Source organism: Ornithorhynchus anatinus, chromosome 9 (assembly GCF_004115215.2).
Source record: "Ornithorhynchus anatinus isolate Pmale09 chromosome 9, mOrnAna1.pri.v4, whole genome shotgun sequence".
NCBI classification, from domain to species: domain Eukaryota; kingdom Metazoa; phylum Chordata; class Mammalia; order Monotremata; family Ornithorhynchidae; genus Ornithorhynchus; species Ornithorhynchus anatinus.
In genome coordinates, this window is record NC_041736.1 from 17,958,452 (window position 1) to 17,986,289 (window position 27,838).

At 42.9% G+C, this 27,838-nt stretch overlaps 3 long non-coding RNA genes across 3 annotated transcripts in view; 2 read left to right on the top strand and 1 right to left on the bottom strand.

The window, feature by feature from the left end:
* LOC120638598 overlaps positions 1-27,838 on the bottom strand; it is a 158,102-nt gene that overhangs the window by 57,074 nt on the left and 73,190 nt on the right. Inside the window, exons 3-5 of the long non-coding RNA XR_005660326.1 lie at positions 25,944-26,059; positions 25,701-25,850; positions 24,062-24,179 (exon numbers count right to left, since the gene is read on the bottom strand). This is a non-coding gene — a long non-coding RNA (uncharacterized LOC120638598). The remainder of the gene's footprint in view (positions 1-24,061; positions 24,180-25,700; positions 25,851-25,943; positions 26,060-27,838) is intronic.
* LOC114814262 lies at positions 4,347-14,804 on the top strand. Its single transcript, XR_003762027.2, has 5 exons — positions 4,347-4,455; positions 4,790-4,906; positions 7,345-7,513; positions 10,546-10,671; positions 14,706-14,804. It is a non-coding gene; the product is annotated as an uncharacterized LOC114814262 (long non-coding RNA).
* LOC120638599 lies at positions 16,964-18,576 on the top strand. Its single transcript, XR_005660327.1, has 3 exons — positions 16,964-17,133; positions 18,068-18,204; positions 18,314-18,576. It is a non-coding gene; the product is annotated as an uncharacterized LOC120638599 (long non-coding RNA).

Genomic DNA, 27,838 nt, shown 5'->3' on the forward strand with positions numbered 1-27,838 from the left:
AGGGGAGGGATCTAAGGAACCAGCATCATGACAAGGTTAGGGGAAGCAGCTTAAAACCTGGAATGTGGACCTAATTGGAGTCAGTCCCAGGTGGAGGCAAGCTGTCCCATTGCTTGTGCAATAAATAATGATTGGGCTTGGACCCAGGGACTCCGAGTCTTCCTTGACTTGACACCAACTCAGCATCATAGCAGTGCTGTCTTTCTTACGATAATTTCCCTGCAGGCTTATTGGGTAAGGAACTAAACCCAAATTAATTTAGGTTCTGGTTCTATACTATACCTGAAGTAAAAGACTCATTCAAGTTGTCAATAATCTCTGGATCTCTCCAGTTACATCTCTTTAAAAGTGTAGTGACAAAGCAGGACAGGGTATTCTAATAAGGTTCTGACCAGTACAGAAGTAAATAGCCAAGTCCAATCATTAAAAATCATTATTATTATTATTTAGGATTTGGGGGATTATTTTCCCTGTAGGGGAGGAAGGAGAAGATAGACACTTTATAAATTCTGGCTATTGACATTATGGACTGCATTAGATTCTATTTGCTAACTACAGCACGGGGAAAATGTGGTAATTGTGACTCCTAGCAATACTTAATCAGAAGCATGCCTTGGAAACAAGCCAATGTCAAGTTCTCTGGAGCTTTCCCTAATGCGTAACTCCCTCTTTCCTCCTTTAAATCACTTATTTTTTAAAAGGCTGCTTTCACATAAGAACCCATTGTTGGAACTTTTTTTATTTTTTTTTTTTAAGATTTGGCCCATCCTCTGCTTCATGCCCTTTTCAATTACCAAGGGCTTGAGTCTTCCATTCTGAAAGGAAGTCATTAATTTTTGTTTGTGAGCCTACACTACCTTGGTAACAAATTTTCAACACTAACTTCATCGCTTTATTCTTCCTAATTTAACTTGAGGTGCCTCTATAGAGCTCTCGTCATCTGAACTAGGGTAATGATTTTCTTAGAAAATAGGAAATTCTTAATATGAAAAAGCCAAGATTGAATGTGGTTATCAGCAGCTATTGTGAACTTCAAATATTTGGATGTAGTCAGTGAGTCTGTAGTAAATAATGTATCACACTTGTCTGACCGCTTTTGCAGACCCTAATTTATATTTCTTTGTCATATCCATAGTTAGTTGTGCCTTAATCGAGGGCCATTCATTCCCATGGTCTAGAGAGCGTCAAGAGAGAAACAAGATGTAATTCCTGCTCTTGTTCGATGATGATTCCTCCTTGAAAAAGATCAGTAGTTCTGAAAAGTATGTTACATAATATTTCTAAGTATTTTTTCTAATAAATGTGAGAGTGCCTTCCACAGACTACTGCATGGCAGAGGAACGACTGAGGAAAGCACCAGAAGGTATCTTTTATATTTATGCGGCAAGGATGTTGGCTATCAGGATTTACTGTGTGGGTCAGTGTTCTGACCAATCAAAATCCCTCCTGCCCCTCAACTTCAAGAGCATCAGCAGGGGCATTTCAAAACTGCATCAGAAGTCATCTGCAGAAAGCAAATGACAGAAAAAGCAGTGTGATGGATGGTACAAAGTCCCCAAGAGACCAGAATTGAAAGTGAGGATGACGAGGGTGTCATTGTAATATGACCAATGCTTAAATCATCATGAAAATAGGAAAACTAAGGCAGGTTCGTTCTTCTTCGTTACTGATTCAATTTTTTGATTATTAAATGGGGTAGAATGATTATTTGATGACAAGTGCAATACAAGCTCTCATGTGATTTGAAATTGACAGATTTTCTCTAGAAATAATAAAACGCTGAATTGCCACAAAGACGATAGGCATTTATTGAATAGAGATGATTGGGTCTGAACTGGTTTCTAGGATTTTTATGTAGCTCATAGGAAGGCATTGATAATTTTAATGAATAATATTTTAAACTTTATGAGCTTAATTACATTTTAACAGAATTCCGTTAAAGGAACTGATTTTGACTCCTCTTCTCCCCCCATGAATTTGATGTAATGAGATTCCTCCTGTATTTAATTGGGGAAAAAATGAACTAGAAAAACTTGGGGGAAATGAAGACCTATAAACTGAGAGTGGCAATTTTCCTTAACGAAACTCCTATTCACTTTTAGCTTCCGGCATTTTCCAGAGTAGCAGAATTTAGCAGATCCAGTCTGCAAAGTGCTAAATACACCCAAATGTAAGTACTGCAAGGCTTTTCAGTGTCTTTGCTGCTAAACCACCAAAGATACATCCAAAATGTTTAGTCCTGGCGCGCTTTACAAGCTAAAGCTGAAGCAGTCATGGGTGCCTCAGCTGCCTCAAGCTCTTTTCTCATATCTATTTCCTGGTCACCAGTTTGTCTTTGTGAATCATCTGCCGTATTTCCTCTTTGCTCGCTCCTCTCCCCCATCACTTACCCCAGTTCCTAGTTCAACTCCGTGTTATTTGTGAATTGACTTTGGGGATGTTTATTCCTCCTGAAGAGTCGTTTAGGTCGGTATTACTACAGTAAATTCTTTACAAAATAAAAATCAATAGTCACTGACATCCTGAGTAGTGAGGAAAATAATTGTTTATGGCACTCAGCTTAAGCTGTTCTGGTAATCACGTTGAAAAATACAATATTTATTCATTAGATCAAATTTAATGAGGCCTCCTGGCAGTAATTATAAAAATTACTGTAGCAGTAAATTACTAATGAGTTGTGATGTGCTTCCTACCTGTGAGGCAGGACTGGGGCTTGAAAAAGCCTGATATCCAGGCAACACAAGGGAGGGCGAATGCCTGAGACCAAGCGCCGGGCTCCCGGCAGGGTGGCCAGACCTCAGAATGGAAGGCCTTAACCAAGTGACAGAAATGGGGACAAACTAGAGGCCTCGCACAGAGCAGGGCAGGCAGCCTTTTTCACCAGAATGGAAACTGAACCGCTAATTAGGCAGCGAGGCAACCATTCTGTAACATAGGTGACAACCTGACTTCAGGGAAAGAGGTGAAGTCTTACTAAGACTACTTTTTTTAAAAATGGTATTTAAAGAATAAGTGCTTAGTACATGTCACTACACTGCTACACTATTCTAAGTGCTAGGGTAAGTACAAGTTAATTAGGTCAGACAGTCCCTGGCCCACATAAGGCTCACAGTCTAAATAGGAGGGAGAACAACTACTAAATCCCCACTTTACAGCTGAGGAAGCTGAGGCACAGAGAAGTTAAGTGACTTGCCCAAGGTCACAGCAAACAATTGGAAGAGCGGAATTAGAACCCAGGTCCTCGGAATCCCAGGCCTGTGCTCCTTCCACTAGGCCATGCTGCTTATTGGAATCCGGATTCATGTCCTTTCAAGACAAGGTGCAATTCTGGTGGCTGAGACACCATGTACCCTATGGAAACCTGAGAATGGACCTGGCAGGGGAGGGGCTGGTTTGTCTGAAGGATCTGGGTTCTAATCCCGGATCCACCACTTGTCTGCTGTGTGACCCTGGGCTCAATTACCTCATCTGTAAAATGGGGATTAAGACTGGGAGCCCATATGGGACAGAGACTGTGATCAACCCAAATATCTTGCATCTACCCCAATGTTTAGTACAGTGCCTGGCACAAAGTAAGTACTTAACAAACACCATAGTTGTTATTATTACATTATCCCTTGGGTCCACATCTGAGGCATCTTTACTCTTTACTCTTGGATGTATGATACTCTGGGGAATTTTTTTATTAATATTTCTAATGATAATAATAATGATAAGAATAATTGGTATTTGTTAAGGGCTTACTCTGTGTCAAGTACTATACTAAGTGCTGGGGTAAATACAAGATAATCAGTCCCTGTCTGTCATGGGACTCAGAGTCTAAGTAGAAGGGCAAACAGGTATTGAATCCTCATTTTACAGATGAGGAAACTGAGGCACAAAGAAGTTAAGTACCTTGCTCAAGGTCACACAGCAGGAAAGTGACAAAGTAGGGATTAAAAGCTAGGTTCTTTGACTCCCAGGCCTGTGGTCTTTCCATTGGGCCATACTGCTTCTAGGATGAGAGTAATTGATTTAGTTGAAAAACTTCTACTTTTAACAAGCCACAAGTCATACCAAGCTGGGGAAAGCTTGGTGAAAAGGCATAGGAGCCAAATTAATTTGAAAAATTAAATACTGTCAAAATCCACCCCCCGCCCCCCACCCCCCCAAAATAGCTTCATTCAACAATTCCTTTATTGAATGAAGGAAGCAGGAAGTCTGGGAGTAACAGAGCTGTATGCTGTTACTCCCATAAACTTTCATGTTAAGTAATGGGTCTTTGTTTCTGTTTATGATCATAGACATGACCTCCAGTGACTTAACAAAGACAAATGAGGGTGGCCCACTGACAGGGCGTAGAAATCCAGTCGCAATCCCTCAGATCAGACAGGGGGCTCCTTCTGTAGCAGAAACCTCGAAAGCATAGATCTCTGAATGGCAGGTGAACTGCAAGAGTGACAGCTATCTATTCAGGTGATGACTGCCTATTGTCTCCTCATCCATAATAGAGAGAGGATTTTTGTTTAACTTTCTGAGCTCTGACAGCATCTCAGAATGTCACTCTGAAGACGGGTTCAGCCCCCTCCTCTCATGGGGAGGGCATCCTGACATGGGGATAATTTTTTTTAATTTTAATTGCTGATGCTTTGAAGTTAGATTATCAGGTTTGTTGGCTTGTCAGACTAAAGTATCGAGATTGTCACTATGTATTATATCACCATAATATGATCATTGTACATGAAACTAATGAGTAATATTGTACTTAATGCTGGGACTTATTCACATTAACATTACAAACCTTTTCCAGCCCTGCATTTTACCCAGGAAAATCCAGAGATGATGACTAAGTGATGGGGGTACAAATTTGAGATGTCTCAGCCAACCAGAGAGTTCAACTGATCTGGCACTGCTGGCCTTTCTGAAGGTGAGAGGGGTTGTGATCATCAGGGGGAAATATGGCCCTCTGAGGAAACAGATCCCAAGATAGGGTGGGGAGTATCCCGTTACAACTCTCCAATAGGACTGGGGAACATCCTTTCTCTCTGTCTCATCCAATCTCCATGGCCCTCCCCACAGGATTTCCAAGGCCGTCTCTGGCATGAATGGCCTGCGGATCTCAGTAAAGACAACCTGCTGGGAGAGCTGAGCTTTAGAGTGAATTATCTGAGGATGAGGGAAGAAAGCAAGTCATGAGGCTGGGAATCTAGATTCTCATAAGAATTTGAAATCGGTTTAACATTATCAACTGATGTTCCTGGGTGTATTTCATCTTTATAGAGAGAACTCCTTTTGACTGCATACAGCATAAAACCACCAGCTCTGCCATATGTGTTTTCACTGTGTGTTTTGGCTAGATCACTTTTTTAAGAAATTAGGAGATATTTGACAATTGGAGCCTATTTGAACACAGTGTGATGCAGTGTGAGGAGAAACCGTTTGTAATCATGCTTGTGGCCATGTATGTATATGCATTGGCATTGGAATAGGAAAATGCTCTAGCACAACTCCTCCTTAAAGTAGGATTTTGCAAGAATGTAACATCCGTGTTGTAGAACTGGGTGAACTGGTCAAAAATACCACAATCCAGCACTATTTCCTCAAAAGAACAGCAGGAGCTTTTGGAGGATTACACTGGAAATATGTCTGAACTATTAAAACACTGTAACTAGCATCAAAGATTGGCAATGGCTTGGAAGAAATAGTTGGAGAGGCACCATTAGATTCTGCCGTATATGACCACAATCTTTTGTGGGAGCTGTGTAATTTCAAAATGTCCTATCAGACCTGTTCTAGGTGGCAATAGAAATGCAGAGAAGGAATAGGTAAACTCCATTTCCTAAAAGCAAATCAATCAACCAATGGTATTTATAGAGCACTTACTGTGTGCAGAGCACTGAACTAAGCGCTTGAGAGAGTACTGTACAGCAGAATTAGCAGACACAGTCCCTGCCTATAACGAGCTTATAGTCTAGATGGGGAAACAAACATTAATATGAATAAATAGGTAATTAATAATGTATAATTTAGGACAAATTGCCAAATTTCCTCATAAAGCTCCTCACAGCCATCCAGGGACTGGACCTTTTTCCCCCCCTAAATTCTCTAGAGGGTTTTCAGCTGCGACTTCTTACAGGTATAACAACATTACTGGTCTTGATCCTGAAAGGTAGAATTCAACTTCACAAAGTGATACCTTGGGTGTGAACCCATTTATCAACCATGTAATTTTCCTAGAAAAATATAACTTTAATCATTCTGAAAGGGTAAGAGGTCCAAATACGGATTTTGAGGAGAGCTAAACTGGACAGGGTCCCCATGAATAATCACATCTGGCATTCTTTTGTGGCCTTGTGGAGAATAATAATAATAATTATGGTACTTGTTAAGCACTTACTATGTGACAAGCAATGTTCTAAGTACTGGGGAAGATAAAGTTAATCAGGTTGGACACAGTCCCTGTCCCACAGGGGGCTCACACTCATAATCCCCATTTTACAGATGAGGTAACAGAGGCCCAGAGAAGTTAAGTGTCTCAACTAAAGTCACACAGCAGACATGTGGCGGAGCCAGGATTAGAACCCAGGTCCTTCTGATTCCCAGCCCCATGCTCTATCCACTAAGCCAAGCTGCTTAGTGGCTAGAGAAGAGGGTTGGAATGGAAGGAAGCCCTGATTTCACTACATGGATCACAAAAACAAACCACAAATGGAACAAACCCCAGATGGAAAAAAGTCAAATATGCTTGCCCAGAAATACCCAGTTGGTTTGTAAGGGCAATTCTAACAATCAATACGGCAGACCTAACGTGCAAGAGATCAAAAGGCATTCGTGGCTTTTAGATACTGGGAGATCCTTTCAGTCAATTCTACCTGCCTTTGAATATATGATTTCTTCATGCATTTTACTCCCTTCTAGGAAATTGTCCTATATAAACATGTACATATTGCCAGGCAATATTAGGTCTTTAGTCAAATGTAATAATTGTGGTATTTGTTAAGCACTTACTATGTGCTTGGCGAAGCACTCTACTGAGTACTAGGGAGGATACAAAATAATCAAGTCCCAAGTGGGGCTCACAGTCTAAGTAGGAGGGAGAACCAATATTAAATCCCCATTTTGCAGATGAGGGAACTGAGGCACAGAGATATTAAGTGACTTCCAAGGGCACCCAGCAGGTAAGTGGCAGAGCTGAGATTAAAACTCAGGTCCTCTGACTCCTAGGCCCATGCTCTTTCCACTATGCTGTGTTGCTTCTAATGTACTTGGGAGCCAGCTACATTTACAGCATCATGTGGCTGGGGAACAAATAACTCATTCTGTGAATAATCACAAGCTATCAATTTAAAAATACATTCATTCTAGAACAAGAAAAAGGCTTCCTTGCCTATCTAGAAGAAATTGACTTTTTTCCAGCTAATGGAAGGTTACAAGAACTGCCCTTTCCACAAAGTACAAGTACATATTTCTCATGAATAGTTACAGAAGCAATCAAATGGAGAAAGAAGATGAAGGGAGAAGATTCTCCACCAAGGTAAGTCTTCCAGTTCTTCCAAGCACGGCTCGAGATAGCCCTTCTTTTAGGATTAGCAGCCAATTATTCAGCACCTATGGCCAATAGACCCTCAACTGCCGTGCAGTCGCAGATCAAACACATAAGGATATCCTCATTTTTCTTTCCTCTGAAGCACAACTGAGCATGTGCAAGATTCACTTTGTGTAGCAGGCTGGCTTCAAATATATTCAGTGAACACATTTATAAAGGATTAACCTAGTATTCCTGGAAACCCATTTAGTTAAAATGCACATTTTATTCCACTTGTCTTCCCTACATGTACCTTTCCCCCATTTACTTTTTTATATTAGTCATTATAGTTGGGGTATAATGTACATTATTAGTATTCCCTCTAGGTATGACATAGTTTTTTCTAGCCTTTTCTTCCACCTGATCATGCTATGATTTTCTGATAATTTTTGCCTAGGGAAAAACTCCTACTCTCCTACTTCTACTGGCCCGGTCTTTTAAAAAGGTCAGAAATAGGGTAAAAGGGGAAAGGTCAGAGAGGATAGGAAGGAGGAAGTTCCCTCTAGGATCTGTCTATGGGTCTTGTAAAAAAGTTTGGTCAATTTGAGAGTGATTTTTAGAAACTGAAATATTGAACTTTGTCACCCAATTAACCTACTGTTCTCAATTATTATCATTACTAATGATAAGAGGCATAATTATAACTTGCCTATCTTTGCTATTCATCCCTATTGTTCCAAGATGCTAGAATATAGCAGGGAAGTTCTTTGATATAAATAAACCCTCCAGCATACGTTAAAAGAAGCTTTCTGAATATTTTTCTCCCCTAGAAATGCAGTTTGAGTTAAAGAAAAGTATCTCTAAGGCATTAAATTTCCAAATAGTTCTTTGAATAATTAGTTCCCCTGGCAGGGAATGTGTTTGCTTATTATATTGTACTCTTCCAAGTGCTTTACATACAGTAAGCACTCAATGAATACAATTGAATGAAGAAACTTCCTCCAAACTTTAGTAGAAACATCACGAGTAACACTCCCAAAATGGCTTGTGAAATGATGAGGATACTTAGGGAATTCCTGCTAAAGAGGACTGACAGAGGTTTCTTATTCAACAAGCAGAGACTACATTTGTTATCACTGCCAGGTGACTCCCAATGCAATCAGTGGCTATACCCAGGACATGGGAGAGTGTGTGGATGACTCAAGGCAAACCATCACCACTACTGGGAAAAGAAATCAAATGCCTGTCTGGTTATACTACTTCTCTCTTGTCCTTTCCTAACCCTAACACAAAGACTCTATCTGTGGGCAGCCTGAGAATGTTGTCTTCTTTATTGCTGAAGAGGAAGAAGGCCATTTTGGCAGGATTTTTTTTATGTCTGAGCAGCCTTACTTTTGAATATATTGTTCATCCATTTTGGCACGGAGTTGGACAAGGTTCTTACTATCTACATGGGTGTACAAAGTGGGAGGAACTTTTGAAATCTCCCAGTCAGCAGCATCATCTTCAATCACAAATACATATATGCACATGTGTATTTGTGTGTGCATATAGTATCTATATATTTCTAATAGTCTTACTCCAGTCTCAGGGAACAAGATTGAAGTGATGTAGCTAAGTAGCCCTTGCTCATTTAAATCTTACGGACTTCTCATATCTGCCCTGTTTGTTGAATTTCCTTATAGTCCAGTCACCTCTTTCAATTGAGACCTTCACAGGGAAATAAAAATTCCTGGTTCAAGTGCTCTGCTTGAGTGAAGTTGTTGTAATGTCAGCCCTTCCACTTGACTGACAAGCACCTCCATGAATACACAGTACATTTCTTTAGGGTCTAATCCATGAACATCACTGCCCTTGTTTTCTGACCATGCTGCCCGAGGCTTGTTTTACAATACTTGCTTCTTTTTTTTTCCTAAGGAGTCTTACTCTGGTTTCCAAAGCTCCAGCCCTGTGGGATAGCAGGAGCTGTTGAACTTTAAACCAGAGCTGCTCTCGGTTGGCTATTTTACTCTTAAAAAGCTTTTTCTTTTCAGCTGGAAAAAAGAGTAGTGCTAAATTCTTGGTGGCAGCTATTTTACAGTTAAAGCAATTTTCTTAGCATTGTGTCTGTTTTCAGACCAAAACACATCCCAGGAACATGATATTTGCAGCATGACAACTTGAGAAGGGTGGGGAGTAACCCCCCACCAAGGTGCCTATGCTGAATTAATTTGCTTTAGAAAAAGGATTTGATTCTGGCTATGGAAACTGCCAAATAAATGAGACTGCCCTAGGAAGTGTACCAAGACCCTGACACTACCCGATATGGGTATGGCTTGTCAAGACAAGTTGAAGGCACTCCTTCTGACTCCTTCCCATTCACCACTGAGGTAAAACAGAGCAGTGTGGGTGAGTACCAGACCTGTCCTTTATCTCCACGCTTAAGGGGCTAAGAAGGAGCATAGAAGCTGGCGTCAAGGTAAGCTCGCAATCCTTCAGGAATCTGTTACAACTCAATGGCTCTGAGCATCACTGGAAGTCTGGTCAAGACCCATCCAGGAGCAGCTGATGGTGAAGGGAGTTGATCAATCAATCAGTGGTATTAATTGAGTGCAAACCCAATTTGCTTGCAAGGACTCCAGCGTTTAGTACAGTGCCTGGCACATAGTAAGTGCTTAACAAATACCATAAGAAAATGGGGAATTTCAAAAGCAGTAGTTCTACTCTCTTCCCCCCAACTAATGGATGAGGTCTCTCAAAAGATTTGCCCACAAATCTAGACTGTAAGATGATTATGGGCTGGGAATATATCCCTCCCAAGTGCTTAGTTCAGTGATCTGTACTCAGTAAGTGCTCAGTAAATACAGCTGAATGAATGAATGAACCATAAAGTATGTAGGGCTAAGTCTGATCCATTTTGAGCACTCTGTGCGGGTGTGGGTGTACGCGTGCATGCGTGCTCAGAGATGCTTCTGTATGACCAACAATAGGCATACATCTTTTATATTTGGAGTGTTCTGTGAATAAATGGTTTCTTGTTCAATTTCTTCCAACCTGTTCAGGTTTCACAGGATATCTCTGGGTGGATTCTTGGCCAGAGGGGTTTTACTTCACAGCTGGATTGTAAATGAACACATACATAAGCGGAGAAGATGAACTCTGAAGAAATTTTTTGGTACATTAGCAAGGTGAGCATGAAAGGGTTGTTCATAGCATTCATAATTTCAGACTGGAAAAACCTCCTGAATTTCAGAGAGAGAGAGAGGCTATTTGCCAGCATAAAGTATCCCACAGTTCACTTTACATGTTTTTTTGATGGACAAGAAGTGACATCCATACTGACTGGCTCTGGGCATGTGACTTACCATTGAGCTAGACTGTCTGTTGATGGATAAGCCTGTCTCATCCAAGTGTCAGGAAGATTATAAAAAAAAAAGAGCTGTCTGTAGTTGCTCCATTTCTGAGGAGATTGCCAACTCACCCTAACAAAAGAAAACATTAGTGTGCTATTTGCGTCTCAGAAAGAGACTGTGATAAGATGACATGATAAACGATAGAAGGGAGGGGGTTGCTATACAAACACATAAGGTGGCTAAATTGTGAAATGTAAAGAACACCTCAGCTTTCACAATTGGTGAGGCTCATTTATTAAAGAAGGTGAAATGGTCAGAACAATGGAAATGTGGTTTAGAGTATTTGATATTTCAGAAAATGATTGTAAATATCTGGGAGGAAGGGACACTGACATACATGTTCCCATCTTTCCTAAATGGTTAGAAAACCTAAGGCTAAGGAATGCATTACTTCATGCCTTTCCCTCGCTTACTGCAAATTTAAACCAGATAGATAAAAGAAAGACCGAACCAAGTTAAAGACCAAACCACCCCAACCCTTCTCACGTTCTGTAAACACTTGCGTCCATGTGGGACGGGGACTGTGTCCAACCTAGTTAAGTGATATTTACCCTAGTGCTTGACATGTAATAAGCGCTTAACAAATACCACGATTATTATTATTACTACTTCGGTGTCTGGATTTTGTTCAGGGCATGGTTGGCTCCCGGTTGCCAGAGAGATGCATTCATTTCAGAGCTGGCACTAACTTCACCGAATTTTTCCACCGAGCTCAGGATGCTATAATCCCACCATTCAGGGGTATTTATTGAGCATTTCATGTGTTCAGAACACTGCACTAAACACTTGGGAGAGTACAATACAATAGGGAAGCAGCATGGCCTAATGGAAAGAGCATGGGCCTGGGACTCAGAGGACTGTGTTTTAAAAGCTTGCTGTGTGACCTTGGATGAATCACTTAACTTCTCTGTCCTCAGCTTCTTCATGTGTGAAATGGAGATTAAGTCCTTCTTCCTCCAACTTTTTTTAATGGTAATTTGTTAAGCAATTACTATGGGCTGGACACTGTACTAAGCATCGGGGTAGATACAAGCTAATCGGGTTGGACACAGTCCATGTCCCACATGAGGCTCATAGTCTTAATCCCCATTTTACAGAAGAGGTAACTGAGACACAGAAAAGTGAAGTGACTTGCCCAAGGTCACACAGCAGACAAGTGGTGAAGGGACTGGACCCCAAGTCCTTCTGACTCCCAGGCTCATGCTCTGTCCATTAGGTCACACTGCTCTCTGCGACTTAGACTGTGAGCCTCTTGTGGGACAGGGACTGTGTCCAAACTGATAAACTTATCTACCCCAGCACTCAGAACAGTGCTTGAAACACTGCTTTAAGCACTCAACGAATACCATAGAAAAAATTGAGTTGGAAGACATGATTCCTGCCCAGGAGGAACTTACAGTCTACAGGGGGAGATGATACATTTCTGCCCGTTCTGCTTGGGTAGCGATAAAAGCAGTGGTGGTGGCTGCCATTGTTTATGCTGAAGAAGCGGGGCAGGATTCTTTCCTAATGGGACCCTCCTTTAGGCCTTATGAGGGACAGGAGAGAGCCCTGAAAGGGAGATGGTTTGAGGACATCTGGCACTTTGCTGAACAGGAGGAGTAGGACATTTGGGTTGTGGTCTAGCGGGCCAGATGGAGTATCCCACTGGGATACTGGGAAAACCCAGTGAGTAGGTGCCTGCTTAGGTTGCTCTCTGGGCCCCTCCCGGTCATGCCTGGCTCAGAGCCCTAAGATCATAGCAATTAAGTAATTTGGAGTCAGTTACTGAGCTCCCGTTGTGTGCAGAGCACTGTACCCCAACTCTCTACTTGGGGAGACAAACGTGAAGTATAAGAGCCATTCCCAGCCCTCAAGTAGTTTAATAGGAGAAGCGATCTGTCAAATCATTTCTTTCTCTGGATAAAAAGAAGTGAACTGGACCAGGTCTACACCTCATCCATGAATTCTTCCTGCCACAAGGTAGTGCTTTGCGCACAGTAAGTGCTTAATTGAGTACGGTTACTATTACTATGAGTATTCAATCAATTGTATTTATTGAGTGCTTACTATAAGCAGAGCAGTGCATTAACTAAGGGCTTGGGAGAGTACAATACAACATAACGAGCTTACAGTCTTGAGATGAGTTTACAATCTATTAAATTAAGGAAGAAAGGAGGGACATGCTTAAAGATAAACACACAAATAGGTAGTTGCATTACTTATTCAAACTGTCCTATGTGGTTGCATCTTTTTACTTATCAGGCATAAAGGGGAAATCTTTTTTGATTTGAAAGAGCATTAGAGGCACTTATATTTCCAAGACAATTTTCCTGTTCTAAATCAGGAGAGAAAAGAAGTCAAGGCATGAGAAAACAGTTGTGGTGGGTGAAAGAAAAATGCCAACTCTGCCATTTCCGTAACAATCTGCAGTCTATTTTATGTTCTAGACTTTTCTTTCTCTGTGAGTTCAGGGACAAAATTTTGGGACTCTGGGTGCAGCAGGATGTAGGATGATCAATCAATTATTAAGTGCTTATTGTGTGCAGAGCACTGTGCTTAGCATTTGGGGGAGTTCACTACGATAGAGTGGACAGACATGAACCCTGCTAATAAGAAGCTTACATGATTAAGGTGGCCTGAAATCATGGCCAAGAATTCAGTATCTACACTGGGCAGGAGGGGTGGGGCAGGCCTCCAATCATATTTTTTGAGCACTTACTGTGTGCAGAGCACTGTACTAAGCACTTGGCCACAGTCAGAGCACCTCCAGCAGCAACAGCTCAGCCAAGTAGTTATATTTAACCGGAACATCCGGGTTAGAAGAGATGAAACCCCTGGGGCCAAGAGCTGGTTTCCTATTTGGCCTTCCAGGCAGACACAAAGCCAGTAACTCATCATTCCAACGATAGGGAACCTCCTCAGAGCTCATCGAAGAGTTCTGCATTGGAGAGTAATGTTGGATAATATCTCCCTTTTTATAGCACTTTTATGCCCTTCCAAATGAATTCATAGCATTTAAGAAAAGCCTTTACATTGAACGTAATTACTGAATTTCTATTATAAAATCATAGACTGGTTACATTTGCTGTTGCTAATTTGATCCTTATGCTAGTAAATCACTGAAATGTCATTTTTTAAAAAAAGAAAATGAGGATAAATGCTCTTTCTAAAATAGGAAAATACTTATTTTTAGCAATTTGGAGAAGCACTGTTTCATGGCACAGCATTATTATTCCATTTTGTTCTGAATTAAGCAATTTAATATTTCAGAAAAATACTTTCCTTTATTTAAATGAAAACAAGTAATGCAGTTTGTAAAGTAAAAGGCAGGATTTCTTATTTTAGACAAAAACGAGAGACATGTATTGTCTTTCGAACAATCAAAACACTACAATAAAATAAAATGAAATTGTGGTATAATAATGAGTTCTATTTCAAATGGTTTGTTCATAAGTAAATCATGTTTTTTATGTAATGGAATGACAAACTGTTTAATTTAGTATCAAATATTCATGAGATACATTTGTGCTGCATCACCAGATTTTCTATAAAATCATAAACAAATATTGACTAACAGAAATGAGGGAGAGTATTGATTTTAAATGCCTCTGTAGTCCTTAATGTGAAAAAAAATGCTATTAGGGGTTTTTGAACAATTGCTGTGGGAAGAGATGAGGGATGAGTGGGAAATCATAACAAGATTGTGTAGGTTTATCCCACCTGCTCAATCAGCTAAAAATAAAGGAGTATTATGACAAGAATGTTATGCAGTCCTACAAACCCAGGTCATTTTGTATAGAACTGACAAGCTTTTTTTTTTTTTCCAGGAAACTTTAGCATTAAGTCAACTGTAAGAGAAGGAGCATGGCCTAGTGGATAGAGCACCGGCCTGGTGGTCAGGACCTGGGTTCTAATTCAGCTCCTCCACTGTCTGCTGTGTGACTTTGGGTAAGTCACTTAACTTCTTTGTAACTCAGTTACCTCATCTGTAAAATGGGGTTTAAATACCATAGAAGTTAGACAGTTAATAGTTTGAAAAGCGACTCACTGGTCAGCTGGCCCTCAAATGAAATTATTCCTTTCATGCAAGGAGTCAGTTGAATGTAGGAGCTACTTTCCTGAAATTCTACACTGAATTTTTGGGAGGCAGTGGGGCTAGTGGAAAGAGCCCAGGACTGATAGCTTCTTTCACCTCCACATTCCCCAGAATTCTCTAAGAGAATCAGCTAATGTTCTGGGTCCAAGCCCTTCTGCCTTGGTGTCACAGGGCACAAGCTTTATCAGAGTGGTACAGTGGGGTGGGAGTGTGCCATGGACATGGCCAAACTTGAAATCCAGCAAAGGCAAGATGTGGGGCTGAGAGGGAGGTCTCAGAGAAGAATCAGAAATCAGATCAGAAGAAGAGTCAGATAATTATTCTCCCCACAACTTCAAAACCTTATTGGAGGCCCATCTCCTCCAAAAGGCCTTCCCTGACTAAGCCCTCCTTTCCTCTTCTCCCACTCTCTTCTGCATAACCCTAATTTGCTCCCTTTATTCATCCTCCCAGCCCCAGAGCACTTATGTACAGAAATGTAATTTATATTAATGTCTATCTCCCCCTGTAGACTATAAGCTCGTTGTGGGCAGGGGATATGCCTGTTTATTGTTACACTGTACTTCCCAAGTGTGTGGTACAGTGCTCTGCACACAGTAAGTGCTCAATAAATACGACTGAATGAACATGCGATGGTTTTCATCCCTTAGCAGCAATCTTTTCTGCTTTTACCAATCCTTCCAAATGATTCCCTCCAGTCTCCTGTCACATGAAAAGGAAGGTGCATTTCCCATTGATTAAGCATTTCCACTCTTGTTCTTCCTTCTTCTGGCAACCTCCAACCATGCTCCTTGCCAAGGTGGAGATGGACATGTCCTCCCATCCTTTCTGCTATCTGCAATTTATTTTAATGTCTGTCACACTCTCTAGGCTGCAATCTCCATTAGGAAGACATTGTGACTGTGAGCTCGCTGTGGACAGGAATATGTCAGTTTGTTGTTATATTGTACTCTCCCAAGCACTCAGTACAGTGCTTTGCAAACAGTAAGCATTCAGTAAATACGATCGAATGAATGAATGAATTCTGCCTACCGACTCTATTGTATTGTACTTTCCCGAGTGCTTAGTTCAGTTCTCTGCACATAGTAAGCACTCAAAAAATGCCATTAACTAATTAACTGAAATGGAGCAGGCAAAGTTGGACTGGGCTCTGGATTTCTGACCCTTAGAGGACCTGAGACTAGGAGACCCAGCCCTGGGGAAATGAAGCCCTGATGGAAGCTTCACATCCATCTGGAAGATTTAGGGCTAGGTGATGGTGGAGACAGGTCAGGGAAGAGGGTGGAGAATGTCTCTGGAACAGGAGATTTCAATAACCACAAAATTACCTGGCAGTAGATCAAGATGATTCTTGAATGAAAGAAAATCTATTAAAAAAATAAATGGAGGAAAATACTGCAGGATAAAATCAGAATTCTTATTTCTTTTATTTCTTTTTTTGTTGTTGTTAATTGGTTCTGATTCCTTTTTTCTTCATATCCCCTTCACTGAGAAACCAATGGGCCCAAATGTAAATTTTGCAAAATCCTTAATATTTTCCCCTCTTTGGTTCAGTAAGCTCCTTTGTTGGCATCAACATGGTTCCCAACCTTCTTTCCTGAAAACCCATTTTTGATGGGCTTCATTTTTCCCTGGAGTTTTATGCAGAACACATGCGTGCATATGTCTGGGCTTCCCAAGAAGGGATGGGCATGGCTGGGATCATGACACCCTGCCAGTAAAACTCTCGCAGTGGGGAGATTTACACTCGGTGGACTTGAGGCTGTCTGCCTGCGGTTGTGAAATAGCCAACCCCAAACTCTCAGCTTTCCCGAGCATCGCCTGCCAACGGCAGGGAGATCGGTGTTGAGGCTGGGGTCCGCAGGGAGCCGCCGGAGGAAACCTGCCAAGGGAAAGGAATGCTGGATCGGGCTCATCTATGATGTGAACTCGAGTTCTAGGGGAAACTTGCACGGGGGAGCAAAAAGGGTGAGAGGGCTTTTCTATCTTTTAACTCTGCCTTAAAATGGCCTTTCTCCAGCATTTACCAAAAAACTGAGCTGCTTCTCAGTGAGTAACTAGAAGAAATGCTCTGGCTTCCAGCAGGGGGAGCTCTAACTCTGGAAACACTTCAGTGGCTCCTCAAAGCTGTCTTGGTGGAGGAGCATCTATTTCTCCAGGTAAGTAATAATAATAATGTTATTTGTTAAGCGCTATGTGCAGAACACTGTCCTAAGCGCTGGGAGAGATACAGGGTAATCAAGTTGTCCCACGTGAGGCTTTGCAAAGAGTCCCCAGCTCCAGTGACCACTGCTTTGATCAGCGCCTGTGACCGTGCCAAGTAAGTATTGGAGGTTCTCCCGATGGCACCTGGAACTAGGGCAGATTTTTTAAGATGTCTGCGTCAAAGGATGACAGGATGAATGATTACACTTCCACCAGAGGCCAGAGGGCAGGACTAGGTGAAGGGCTGAAGTCGCGACGGCAAGGGGCGTTCCCCCGAAGCAGCTCCTTCTGGGATCCGAATAGCCTGGTTATCTGGAATCCAGATCCTGAGCCCAACTGGGATTTTCTTCCCGTCATCATTTTCTTCCTCTAACTAGAGAGGATGAGGGGGCTGAGGTTGGGGTGGAAAACAGGATAACCGCGTAGCCGTCCGTCGTGAGAGGACTCGAGGCCGACCCTGTTGTGTGCGGTTAGAAGAGGCTGACGTAGATAATGCTGCAGGAGGCTTAGCGGAGCTGAACAGCTCTTTCTCGGTCACTTGCATTTAGTGAGCACTTACTGTGTGCAGAACACTGTAGTAAGCGCTTGGGAAAGTACAATACGACAGTAAACAGAGGACCTAAAGAGAAAGGTGATTCCTGGTGGGTTCCGGCAGGAGGAGAAGGCTCTGGCATGTCCTCTTCCCATATTCTCTTAACCCGTTCCAGCGTCCCATACTCAAATCAATCAATCCGTAATGTGTATCAAGCACTCTCTATGTGCAGAGCATTCATTCAATCACATTAACTGAGCACCCACTGTGTGCAAAGCACTGCACCAAGAGCCTGGAAGAGCACAATACAACAACAGATGCATTCCTCCTCTCCCTTCTCTTTGCTCTTTCCACAGAGTGGACATGGGTCTGTCCAGAGTGTCTCCAGATTGGCTTTTACTACTGCCCTGCCTGAAAATCTGCTCACTCACAAAAAGCTCATGCTCCACATGGGCATCAGAGGTCGTTACTGAGGGCACATGCTGGGTGTCAGGTGAGGACGGGAGGACTGGATTCCATGCAATGCCTGGAGCTCCTGGGAGTTCTGGAACAGCTTTATTGCAGAGCAGAGATGTAACCCTTTTCCTTGAATCCCAAACCAGATTTCCTGGTCCCAGCTGTGAACCAGACCCATTACTCCATTGCCACACATCTGGTTTCCAAAGGAAGAAGCCACAGAAGTGATGGGAACTGCAGCGTCAGAGAGCCTCGCTCCATGATCTAAAGCTTGGCGATCCCACCCTCTCAGACACAAGGAACACTTACTGAGCAGCCTTTAGAGCTAGGAAGCTCAGTCACATTGCCACAGAACAGCCTATGCAAATAATTTCCCCAAATGACCGGACTAAAAAACATTTTGCCAGAATAGTGCTTGTGCTTAGCAATGAATGGGGGAGCTTTGTTTCATCACTATCCCTTCGTGATAGCTGCACCCTCTTAATAGGAATAATTGTGGCATTTGTTAAGCTCTGTACTAGGCGCTGGGGTAGATACAAGGTAAGTGTAACAAGGCATTTTGCCAACCTGTTGGGTGTCCCTGCAGCCCATTCATTAAATTGTATTTATTGAGCACTTACTTTGTGCAAAGCACTGCACTAAGCGCTTGGGAGAGTACAATATAACATGCAGATACATTCCCTGCCCACAGTGAGCTTACAGTCTAGGGACTGTGGGAGGGTAGAACCACCAGGACCCATTGGCTGTGACTCGAGGCTGGAGTGGACCTAGAGAGGTTCCAGCTGCAAGCCCAGTTTAGGTCCTGGTCTGAGGAACCTACAGGTGTGGGCCAATTGAGAAGTTCCCTCAGCAGTCTTGATTTATTGGAACCCCCAGAACCATACCAGAGCTTGGGGATGTGGATCGGGGGCACCAGTGGTCTGGATAATAATAATAATAATTATGGTGTTTGTTAAGCACTTACTATGTGCCAAGCTCTGTTCTAAGTGCTGGGATAGAAACAAGGTAGGTTAATAATAATAATGTTGGTATTTGTTAAGCGCTTACTATGTGCCAAGCACTGTTCTAAGCGCTGGGGTAGACACAAGGGAATCAGGTTGCCCCACGTGGGGCTCACAATCTTAATCCCCATTTTACAGATGAGGTAACTGAGGCACGGAGAAGTTAAGTGACATGCCCAAAGTCACACATCTGACAAGTGGCCGAGCTGAGATTCGAACTCATGACCTCTGACTCCAAAGCCCATGCTCTTTCCACTGAGCCACGCTGCTTCTCGTGGCTGATGATTATTTTTACTAATATAATTGTTAATGAGTATCACTATCATTGCAGCTGAATATGTCCGTGTGCCCCCCTTTTATTTCCTCTTATTCTCCTATTTTTCCTTTTTCTCTCTTCCTCTCTGCTTCCCTGCCCATCCTTCTTACTTTCCCACATGACAGTCATCCAAGTTAGCCCCATGAGAGGAGGGGAGAGAAACCTCAGAAGTTGCCCAAACAGGAAGAAAATCACTCCTGAAAACTCCCTCCCCAAGGGGAAGCTAATCGGCTTAAATACCAGGTACTTAGCTTATGGCTCTGCTTAGAACCCAGCCAATCACAGGGGAAGATTTAGAAAAGAGAAGAGGGCTGGATAATTGGTGAGACGAAGCCTCCCCTGGTCATTTTAGGTTAGAGTTGGAAAGAGTGATCCATAGGACAGGATGCTGGAGAAGAGGGAGGTCTCCCTGTTGGGGTCTAGAGGCTCAGACTCCCTCCCCAAAATTAGGAAAAACAATCAGATGGATCAGCCAGTTTCTACTTGGAATAGGGAAAATCCTGAAGGGAGGATCCAGAAGGGCATGAATCTGAAATCTGGATTCCCAGAGAGAGACTATAGGGAGTGCATCAGAGGAATTGGAACACTGGTGGCAGCTGCAGGAAAGTATAAAGGATCCTGGGGAAGGACTGTTAGAAAAAAGAGGAAAGGTGGTTTGGATCCAAGTTTTTTCATGTTTGTTATCTAATGTACCCATTAAGATTACTTCCATATTTTGATTAAAACCCAGTTAGGGCTCCAACCTCCACATCTACATTTAGAAGGGGCCGTGGTGGCTCTGGAGAGATGCATTTGCCTAAGAAACTGGGCTGAGGAACAAGATATGACTCCGAGTTCCTGCAGCCAATCTTGGGTGGGAGGTACCTGGCTAGAGCCCAAGTGATCCCTTGTTGTTTGGGGAATTTTCTCTGAAAGCCAAGGAGTCAGGGTTTAGGACTAGGGGTTGGAGGATTGGGGTTTGTTCACCCATTCCTGAAAATAACTTTCTTGAAAATGACCTTTAGACCAAATTCTGGGGTTGCCACAGGCAAGCTGGTTTGCCTAGTAGCCTCATGGCATAGTTGATAGAGCATGGGCCTGGGAGTCAGAAGGTCATGAGTTCTAACCCTGGCTCTGCCACTTGTCTGCTGCCTTGGGCAAGTCACTTCACTTCTCTGCGCCTGTCACCTCATCTGTAAAATGGGGATTAAGACTGTGAGCCCCACATGCTCCAGTCTATTCTTCACTCTGCTGCCCGGCTCATCTTCCTGCAGAAACAATCTGGGCATGTCACTCCCCTTCTTAAACAACTCCAGTGGTTGCCTATCAACCTCCGCTCCAAACAAAAACTCCTCACTCTAGGCTTCGAGGCTCTCCATCACCTTGCCCCTTCCTACCTCTCCTCCCTTCTCTCTTTCTACCACCCACCCCGCACGCTCCGCTCCTCTGCCGCCCACCTCCTCACCGTCCCTCGGTCTCGCCTATCCCGCCGTCGACCCCTGGGCCACGTCCTCCCGCGGTCCTGGAACGCCCTCCCTCCTCACCTCCGCCAAACTGATTCTCTTTCCCTCTTCAAAACCCTACTTAAAACTCACCTCCTCCAAGAGGCCTTCCCAGACTGAGCTCCTCTTCTCCCTCTACTCCCTCTGCCACCCCCCCTTTACCTCTCCGCAGCTAAACCCTCTTTTTCCCCTTTTCCCTCTGCTCCTCCACCTCTCCCTTCCCATCCCCACAGCACTGTACTCGTCCGCTCAACTGTATATATTTTCATTACCCTATTTATTTTGTTAATGAAATGTACATCGCCTTGATTCTATTTAGTTGCCATTGTTTTTACGAGATGTTCTTCCCCTTGACTCTATTTATTGCCATTGTTCTTGTCTGTCCATCTCCCCCGATTAGACTGTAAGCCCGTCAAACGGCAGGGACTGTCTCTATCTGTTGCCGACTTGTTCATCCCAAGCGCTTAGTACAGTGCTCTGCACATAGTAAGCGCTCAATAAATACTATTGAATGAATGAATGACAACCTGAGAGCAGGAACCCTTAATGCTAGAGGAAATATTATCAGTAGCAGGTTTAAGATTATTAGGCAAAAGGAGCTCAACATTCGTCTCTCAACTTCCAGTGAGCTGCTGTTTTTTGAACACATCATGTTTGTTAGTCCCTATGTTTTCCATTGCCTGGTGTTGCTTACTTACCAAGTCCAAATTCTCCAGGCCAAGAGATAGATTTTCCAGAATTCCAATGGGTGCTTCGCTGGTGATTTTAATGGTGGTTTCTATGATGCCATGTGGAATAATGTGTTCTTTTCTTGGAAGAGCAGGCTCTACCCTCTGCCTTAGTAGTTTCTCCAGTCTAATAAGCAGCATGAGAAATAGCGTGATCTAGAGGCTAGAACACGGGCCTGGAAATGGGAAAGACCTGGGTTCTAATCTGCTGGGAGACCTTGGGCAAGTCCCTTCACGCCTCTGTGCCTCAGTTTCCTCACCTGTAAAATGGGGATTAAGACTGCGAGCCTCAAGTGGGACATGGACTGTGTGGAATCTGACTCGCTTGTACCTAACCCCTGTGCTTAGTACAGTGTCTAGCCAATAGTAAGCACTTAAATACCTCACACAAACACAGAAAAGCCACTTGGCAATGAAATGAATATTCTAAAAGAGTCAGATGGAGGCTGAAGGAGAAATGGTCTTGCCAGCGAACGATTGATTTGAAATATGAAACATCTTATTGATAAAAGCAAGGCCCAGACGGAAGGAAGCAGTTTGATATAGCACACTATTTGAAAAAATCATGTGCATCTGTTTTGCACAATATACAGCATAATGACAGCAATCTTCCCTGTTTGTATCTATTCATCTGATTATGCAGAGTAACAATTCTTTTAGTTACACATTTATTTACCCACGGATTTTTTTAATGGATAATAAGTTAGTAAATCGGATAGCATGTGTTCTGGATAATACTTTAGTAAACTGTCTACCCCACAAGGCAGTTGCAATTCATATTTTATATAATATTCAATGTTCCATTAAGACAATCTACAATGTGAAGTTATACTCATAACTTCAGTAGACAAAGTAGGCCTTTAAATGGTTATTTAATAGTGCTTGATCCAGACATATATTATTTTGAAAGGATTCAGATTTTAGTTCTTAAGAAGTTGGATTGTAGCATAACAAAGAGGCCCTCTTTGGATTCACTTACAAGAGCTGTTTCTACCGTGGCTTCTTGTGGCTGTTCCACAGATGCTTTGAGAAGTTTTCCTGACTTGATGGTAAATCCAAACTCGTCTCCTATACAGAATATACCTTGTCAATTCTACTTGAGTGTCAGGAGACCAAGGATATGCTTTGCACTGCCTCACCAAAGAATGACCAGTCACCAAATGTGAGAGATGAGGGAGGGAGATGGGGGAGTGAGGTGAGCAGCCAGATCAGCAAAACAGAAAGTGTTCAGAAACTGAGTGAACAAGTAGATTCTTACTATTTCCAGGATTTGTTTGATGACTAAAAGGATCACCCAACCCAAAGAGAACATCTCATCTTTACCAAATGGCTTCCCATCTTCTTAATCACAGACCTGGGAGTCAGAAGGACCTGGGTTATAATCCCATCTCCACCACTTGTCTGCTATGTGACCTTGGGCAAATCAGTTAATTTCTCTGTACCTCAATTATCTCATCTGTAAAATGGGGATTAAGATTGTGAGCCCCATGTGGAACAGGGACCGTATACAACCCAATTTGCTTATATCCACCCCACCACTTAGTACAGTGCCTGGCACATAGTAAACATTTAGCAAGTACCACCCCTATTATTATTATTATTGTAGTGGATAGAGCATGGGTCTGGGAGTCAGAAGGTCATGGGTTTTAATCCTGGCTCTGCCACTTGTCTTCTGTGTGAACTTGGGCATGTCACTTCACTGTGCCTCAGTTACCTCATCTGTAAAATGGGGATTGAGACTCTGAGCCCCATTTGGGACAGGGACTGTGTCCCAACTCCATTTGCTGTATCCACCCCAGGGCTTCATAGAGTGCCTGGCACATAGTAAGCACTTAAATACCTTCATCATCATCATTATTATTATTAGTCTCATCTCCCCAAGATGATGGATTTCAGACATTAACACATGACAGCCATCGACAATAATGGAAATTCCTTATTTATTCCCATGGTGGTGCTAATTGTAATTATGATGGATTCTTTGGAGACTAATGGGATTCTGAGCTGTCGCATAGTGGATGTTCTGCTGGCTTTAGGAATAAGCAGCACATGGATGAGTCATCAGTCAGATTCTCCTCATCTAGGCTGGGAATTCAACAGCTCTCCAAGGGGAGACTCCTGGAGTCCCAGTGGAAAAGCAAGGCCACTTGAAATATTTTGCAAACTCATTTTTTTTCAGTATTTCTCACATTTGGCTCCCAGCTTTTCCTCAACAAAAGGTTTCTATGACATTGATAATTATGACACCATTGGCCTCAATTCCCTGCCCATGGATTTCAGGAATGGAACCTCACTTCTCCCACCCTCAGAACCTGCCTCTCCCTCACATTTTATTTAGCTATAATTGAGCTCATGCAAAGTCACTCACAGGGCCAGGTTAGGACAGGGGCTCTAGAAGCAGCAGCCCAGGGTATCCTGTGGTGAATCCAGGGTCCGTACAGCACCCAAAAAGCAGGAGAGATGCCAGCTTTGAGCCATTAGCCCACCTGTGGAGCAGGAGAAAGATATTCAGAACGATTGCTAAATGAGATCTGCTAAGCAATTCTTATTATAGCTGCAGAACCTGAGGTGACCAAATCCATCAAGTCCTGGGAAGGAAAATATTCAGCTTTCCCCACTGATCACCATGACTGGATGTAAGAGGGATGGTCCCAGGGCTCTTACAACCTAGATTCCCTTCCGACCGCTCCCCCCACCAATGGCTCCCACCCCTTCTTTCAACGAGGGCCCCTGGATGGGGGCCATCCAATAAAGTCCTACTCAGGTGTGGCATGATCACATCACTAAAGTGAGCCGTGAGATGTCACACGGTGAGGGACGTCATGTGTCAAATAGAAGGGCCCCACAAAATCCAATAGCCGAAGCCCCGCAGAAGAGTTAACCCGGCCCAGGTCTCACAGCTTCTGCCTGAAGTTATGGTCCGTGTTATACAGCTCCAGTTGGGAGCCATACGATCGAATATATATATAAATATAACTAAATGAATGAGTGAGTTGGGGCCAGGGGCCCCAGTTTCCCCTGGGCTGACTGAATGGGAGGGAATGGCTGGGAAGCAGCGGTGGGGCTGGTGAGTGAGCCTTTAGTCAGTCACTCAATCATATTTATTGGGTGCTTACTGTGTGCAGAGCACTATACTAAGCGCTTGAGAGAGTACAATATAACAATAAACAGACACTTCATGCCCACATCAAGCTCCCAGTCTAGAGTTCAGAATTATAGAGTTCACTCTGCTCTGGTCTCCTTTGCATGAGGTGTTGAGAAAAGGCCCAGGGATAATATTACTAATTTAATGGTGCTTTCTCTTGGAAGAGTTCAAGGAACTAGAGATAATGAAGCACCAAATCCTTATGGACCTTTACATTGTAGTTCTGTTAGCTGAACACCTTCTCTATCTTAACTCTGTAAACCCAATTGTGCATACTATAATGCTGTGCAATTTAGGGATTCCAGGAAACATTTGACCATCATGACGATGACGACGATGACCATGAGTACCGCAAACATTTTTGCCTGCCAACTCTGCCCTGGAAGAGCTGGTGCTAGATGGATGGAAGCAAATAAATGGCAATGGTGGGAGCCAGATGCTTTTCAGCAACCTTCTTTCCAAAGTTCTCACAAGTTTGAGAGTTGAGGGAAGAAGGGCCCACATGGCTAGAAATTGGCAGTGACCTTGGATGTGAAAGTGAAAGCCTTGCTAGAGGCAGAAAGCTGATCCTGGTATTCCCTTAACCTCAAAACATGGCAGCCTCTACTTTAGGAAGACTGAGATATTGCTCCAGCCACTCCCCACCCTGGACATGAGGCACTGTGTTCAAACAAAGGTCGACCAACTGTCACTCTTTTACAGACTCAGATTTAGAACAAATGTACTGGACCAAATTCTGGGGATGAATATTTCGTACCCAGCTCGAGTCCAAAGGACTTCAGGAAAAATTCTACTCTTTCTGCGGACAGAAACAAAAAGCCATTTGATGACAAAGACCATACGGTTGGGTTTCAACGCTTACATTAATCAGCTTCTGCAAAGAACAGTTTGTTTCCATTCCTGCGGGGATCTCTCGCCGGGCACTTCAATTCCACCACATTTTTCCAAGGTTGGGGGAGGAAGTCCTCGTTATCCCTATCCAAGGCAGTAATTCATCCACAAAACTCATGGTCTGAGAGTTAAATAAACCACACAAGCAAATTCGATGTAATTTGAATAAAAAATAATCAAGTTTTGCTTTTCTTTGCAAACAGACATACTCTACCTTTACAGTACTCTAGGGAGAGTAGGAGAAAAAATTCCAGAGGACTCTTGAAGCTGTGGTCAGGATCACATCTGAGCAAATACATTGGCATCAGTTTCTTTATTCATGAGTAAAAGCTGAAAGTCAAAAATCTACATAATTAATCACACAAACTTTTCTGTGATGCATAAAGCTATTTACATCTGCAAAAAATTTAGGACAGTATTCACGATCTATTCTCTGCCAAGACTAGGTCACATTTCATTTTCAGTATTTTTATTTTTTATTTTTTTAACCATTGCCTGCCAGGGTCTGGGGACCCTAGTTCTGCTTTTCATTATCGGTAGGTTGGCAGGTTCGCCTCATGTGTGTGTGGTCACACCTTCAATCCAGAATTCTTCACCCTTCTTGTACAGCTCTGAATGCAATGCTTATACATTTCTGTCATCTGTATTCTTTTCTGTCATTTGTGTGAATTTTTTTGGTGGGGGGGCACATTTGGTCAGCTCTGCCACTTGTCGGCTGTGTGACTGTGGGCAAGTCACTTAACTTCTCTGTGCCTCAGTTCCCTCATCTGTAAAATGGGGATTAAGACTGTGAGCCCCACGTGGGACAACCTGATTCCCCTATGTCTACCCCAGCGCTTAGAACAGTGCTCGGCACATAGTAAGCGCTTAACAAAAACAAAATACCAACATTATTATTTGGTATAGTTAATTTATCTTATTTTATATGTATTTTTCCTTAAGTATGGGACAGTAACTATTTTAATAAGTCAGGTTTATTTTTTTATGGATTTTTCAAGAATAAAGAAGAAATCATATTTTGAACTGAATCTACAGCTCCAGGTTTAAGCACAGAGCTAATAGCCTGGGATTGCTCACTGCAGACCAAAGAAATGGTTTTGTCGCTTCACCCACATAGCCCTGCTTTACAGCCCAACCCAGGAATTCTGACACATGTCTCTCTGCCTCATGAATAAAGTGTTTAAGGATTTCCGCTCCCACCTGGCCTTGTCCTCTTAACCCACTGCAGCTCTGGGGATCTCAGAGCAGTTCCCAGAGGAGAGACAGCTTGCCCATGGTGAGGATTGAAGTGAACCTTGCTCTTGTTTCTCCAGACTGGGAGAAATTAGAAAAGAAAGGTAGTAATAATGATGATGGTGTTTATTAAGTCTTTTAAATATGCCAAGCTTGGTGCTTAATGCTGGGGTGAATATAAGGTAATCAGCTCAGGCACAATCTCTGTCCCACTGGGGCTCATAGTTCAAGAGAAGCAGTACAGCCTAGTGGAAAGAGCCCAGGCTAGGAGGTCAAAGGACCCAGGTTCTAATCCCAGCTCTGCCAATTGCTTACTGTGTGACCTTGGGTAAGCCACTTAACTTCTCTGTGCATCATTTCTCCAGTTCTCCTTTTTACTTAGCCCCTGCGGGGAGGGGACTGTGTCCAACCTAATCAACTTGTATCTACCCCAGCGCTTAGAACAATGTTTGACACATAATAAGTGCTTAACAAATATCATTTTAAAAAAAGAAATGAAGGAGGCAGCCCAGGCATTTTATCCTATATTTTACAAAGAAAGAAATTGAGGCACAAAGAAATTCAGTGACTTGCCCAAGGTCACTCTGCTGGCCAGTGGCAGAGCTGACATTAGAACCAAGGTCTTCTGATTCCCAGTGCTGAGGTATTTCCCCTAGGTCACCTGGACCCCAGAGTCGTAGTTGCCCAGGGAGTTGAATCAGGTTGCGGTCACCTTGATCGATCCTCTTTTTTTCTCTGGAACAAATACAGGATGAAGGCATGAGCCATTCTGCTTTTAACGTGGCAAGGCTTTCTCTAGAGTTACTGCCATTCCCATCCAGAGCGTGGCTCAGTGGAAAGAGTACAATGCTCTACACATAGTAAGCGCTCAATAAA